Genomic DNA, 4,701 nt, shown 5'->3' on the forward strand with positions numbered 1-4,701 from the left:
AGGGTCCCTTCCAGCTCTACCATTCGATAGTTCTATGTAGCCTAACCTGGTGCAAGCAGGTTCCCATAGGGACCTAGCTCATTGGTAGAGCACGTGCCCTGCCTGCAGAAGGTCCCGGGTTCAATCCCTGCTACTTCCAGATAGTGCTGGGAGATATTCTTGCCTGAAATTCTGGAGAGCTGCTGCCAGCCAGTGTAAGACAACACTGAGCGAGATGCACCAATGGTCTGACTCAAGACACCTTCCTGTGTTCCTATACAGCACGATTGCATCATGCTCGGGGGTTCCGTTCTGGAGGTGGCACATATACCCCGAAACACCACCCAAGTTTCCTTCTCTGGCTTCCCTTGCTGTCAGCCACCCTGCCTTCTGCCCTACCAGTCCCAACAGGTGTCAGGAGTGAGCCAGCACTAAATCACACCGAGCAAGTTGGAGTTAACTATTATCAAAAACACAATGTGCACAGACTTGGCTGAGTGTCGGGCCAATGAACACAGCAGCTTATCCCCAGCTGGTCTTGCTCCATGGATCAGTTGCTGAGACAAAAGGTCCCAGCTTTCCCACAGTCATCTAAGTCCCCTCCTCTCCAGGGTTTTCCCCAGGCAATCGGAGACTATGCCTGCCCGCAGCTAACCTCTCCTCCGCCCTTTTCATGCCTCTCCTGGTCCTGGGAGACCAGCAGGGATGGGAGCTGGTCTCAGCAGGAGGGGGAGACTCCTGTGACTCTTCCTCATCCAGACTCCTCTCTGCCTCTTGGTCTCCCTCCTCTCCTGCTTCAGCTTCTGCCTCTGAGTCTATACTTCTCTCTGCAACAGACTCTACCCGCTCACTAAACCCTGTTACCCCTTCAGCTTCTGACACCTGGTTCAAGACAGTGTTGTGTGGAAAGGGGCCTTTAACCCTTTGCTCTTGTTGCCATCCTGATTTGAATCTGCTCCCCTCCCCTTACCAGATACTTGCAATGGGAGGAAAGGGGCCAAAAAATGTTTAATGCCCTGCCCCTGCCAGGTTATGCATTTTTCAAACATATCTATATGTCGCTTTTGCATAGCAGAACCATACTCAAAGTGGCACACAGAGAATCAAATATGGCAACAATTCAAGATAGTGCATTAACAGTTACAAAACAGAACAGAAAAGCACGCTAATGTCAACAAGGCAAACAAATATCTCATGTTAAGAAATGCTGGAACACTAGTGGCCACTAATTTGGATGGCTTTAAAAGAGAATTAGACAAATTATTGGAGGAGAGGGCTGTCGATGGCTGTGGGAATGTTCAGGGATGCAGGAGAGGATATATTGTTTGATTATATCCTTTCCAGCTTGTGTTAACAAGTTCTACAATTTAGCAGAGTAACATTCCCCTTTTTAAACTTGCACAGCGGATGCATTTGCTTAGGCTCGCTAAAGCCTCTAAAATAAGTTACCAGGTAACTTTCCCTTTAGTCCCTCATAAAAGAAATAGGCACGACACAGTCTTCTATAAAAGTATAAAAAGAGTTTACTCACTCATTCTGTTCACAGATGGATCCCAGAAGGCAGACTTAAGTTACAAAAGTAATATACCTGGAATCTATCCCACAAGGCAGCCTTTCTCAACCTGTGGGTCCCCAGATGTTGTTGAACTACAACTCCCATCACCCCTAGCTAGCAAGGTCAGAGCTCAGGGATGATGGCAGTTGTAGTCCAACAACATCTGGGGAGCCACAGGTTGAGAACTGCTGGGAGATAGTCTCTGTCCTCTGCCAAGAGAGCATCTTAGGCTAAGCAGATCTTGCTTCTTCGATGAATGTAGTCAGAGAGAGAGAGATGGCGGCCAGTCCTATGCTTTTGTTACCTGCACAGGTGAGGCCACGCCCATCTCTGGTCACATGTACAGGAAATCTGTCCCAGCCTAGGAGGAAATAGGAAGTTCCAACTGGCTGGTCCAGACATCCCCTTTTTATGTCCACTCTAGGGATGTTGTACTTGACTGCTCTGTGTTTCACATCCCACAATGGCTCCTAGCCAAGAGGTCTGTGTCCTGCCCTCCGCCGTCAGTAGCAGCATTGCTCCTGAACTCCTGTTGCTGGAAAGCTCAGGATGGGAGAGTTGCTCTTGTGCTTTTCTGCTTATGGGTTTCCCATGGAAGCATCTCCAGAACAGGATGCAAGGTTAAATGAGCCATTGGCCTGATCCAGCAGGCTTTTCTTATGTTCTTATGAAACAATGCCTAGCCCTAACAATAAAGTATGACACATACAAACAGCAGCAAAAACAATACCCCACACAGCAGGGTGTGGGGCAAGGCAAGTGGAGGAACTTGCCCTTGATGGTTCCAGGAGACTCTCCCCAGTAGCAAACTCACATCCTGCGGCAAACTCTGTAACAACTTCCATGCCTCCTTGGGCCCTAATCCTGGCATCAATTGCTGGATACCACTATCAGGCTCTGCCTTGCCTTTCCATTCGTGCTGCAATCTCTGCCCATCACGACGTATCCATTTTCCAAATCCTTGCCCCTGACAAGCAAGCTGCAGTTTCATTATACATTCAACCAATCTTTTATTTATACTAGGATCGCTGCCTTGCCTGTCTAAGAAAAGTCGATGCGAGGAAGCTTACTGTGACTTAAAATAAAAAAGAGGAGAAAATACAACAAAACATCAGGAACCAGCAGGGAAGTAACACAGCAAAAGGTGTAGAGCACACACACAGATGCACATGCAGAACCTTCCTGGGTGATGCCCAGGGGCTGATGGGAGTTGTAGTTCAACAATGGCTGGAGGCACTAGGTTGGCACAGGCTGAGCTCATCAGTCTTTACTTAGCTGGTACCTATTTTGGGGCAAGGTGAGATAACCTATTTGAGTCAGTTTGAAATCAATATCCTGCTCCACATCCCAGGATAGACAATCTGAAGGGGAAGAATGGAGCGCAATGTCCCAACCTCGGTTATTTACCTATTTTTATATATTGCATTCCCAGCCCACCTTTCTCTGCAAGGAGCTCAAGATGGCACACACGGTTCTTATCCCTCCACTCCTCCCATTTTATCCTCACAACAGCCCTGTGAGTAGGCTGGGCCGAGCGACTGTGGCTGGCCCAAAGTCACCTAGTGAGTTTCAAGGCCAAGTGGGAATTTGAACCCTGGTCTCTTCCAGGCCCTAGTCCAACACTCAGCAGGGCTGCTGCCAACTAACCAGCCAGATGGACGCTTGGTCTGGCTCAGTACACAGCGGTTTTATTTGAGGGATTTCACTATATGAGAAGTTCAGGAGAGCCCATGAACATTAAACCTGTTTCCTTCCATGCTCTCTCTTGTACCTCTCCATCCATCTCACCCATAAAGGTCTACTACATCATCATCATTTTGCAATCTTGCAAAGCGTGTATACAAATACTTTGCTAAGAAATGCAGACTCCCATTCTCAGACTCCCATCACCTACTTCTCTCTGGGTAACTCAGGACCATTCATTCATTCATTCATTCATGTAACAATATAGAATTCAAAAAGGGATGCGGGTGGTGCTGTGGGTAAAACCTCAGCGCCTAGGGCTTGCCGATCGCATGGTCGGTGGTTCGAATCCCCGCGGCGGGGTGAGCTCCCGTCTCTCGGTCCCAGCTCCTGCCCACCTAGCAGTTCGAAAGCACCCCTAAGTGCAAGTAGATAAATAGGTAAAGGTAAAGGTACCCCTGCCCGTATGGGCCAGTCGTGACCGACTCTAGGGTTGCGCGCTCATCTCACTCAAGAGGCCGGGAGCCGGCGCCGTCCGAGGACACTTCCGGGTCATGTGGCCAGCGTGACAAAGCTGCAACTGGCGAGCCAGCACCAGCGCCGCACACGGAAATGCCGTTTACCTTCCCGCTATAAAGTGGTACCTATTTATCTACTTGCACTTAGGGGTGCTTTTGAACTGCTAGGTGGGCAGGAGCAGGGACCGAACAACGGGAGCTCACCCTGTCACGGGGATTCGAACCACCGACCTTACGATCAGCAAGTCCTAGGCACTGAGGTTTTACCCACAGTGCCACCCGCGTCCCTAAGTAGATAAATAGGTACCGCTTTATAGCGGGAAGGTAAACGGCGTTTCCGTGTGCTGCGCTGGTGCTGGCTCGCCAGAGCAGCTTCGTCACGCTGGCCACGTGACCCGGAAGTGTCTTCGGACAGCGCTGGCCCCCGGCCTCTTAAGTGAGATGGGCGCACAACCCTAGAGTCGGACACGACTGGCCTGTACGGGCAGGGGTACCTTTACCTTACTATAGAATTCGAAAAAGGCAAAATCAAACCGTGGCTTGCCTTTTAGACTCCATATGGTCAACAGCTTAGATCATGGGTAGGCAAAATAAGGATCCGGCCAAATCACCTTCTAAATCTGGCCCATGGACAGTCTGGGAATCAGCCTAAGTAGAAGGTGTCCTTTTATTTAAAATGCATCTCTGGGTTATTTGTGGGGCATAGGAATTCATTCATTCCCCCCCAAAAAAAATATAGTCCGGCCCCCCACAAGGTCTGAGGGACAATGGACCGGCCCTCTGCTAAAAAAGTTTGCTGACCCCTGGCTTAGATGGAGAAGAAGACCCAGAGCAGAAAGATGATCACAGGAAAAAAACCAAAGGAGTAGTATAGCTATTGAGATTATAGTTCTCCAGAAGCAGAGGAGAGCAGTTGACAATAAGTCCTGATGTGAAATCAAATCCAAATAAAGTGATTCTGCATGG

This window comes from Podarcis raffonei, chromosome 9, assembly GCF_027172205.1.
Source record: "Podarcis raffonei isolate rPodRaf1 chromosome 9, rPodRaf1.pri, whole genome shotgun sequence".
NCBI classification, from domain to species: Eukaryota; Metazoa; Chordata; class Lepidosauria; order Squamata; family Lacertidae; genus Podarcis; species Podarcis raffonei.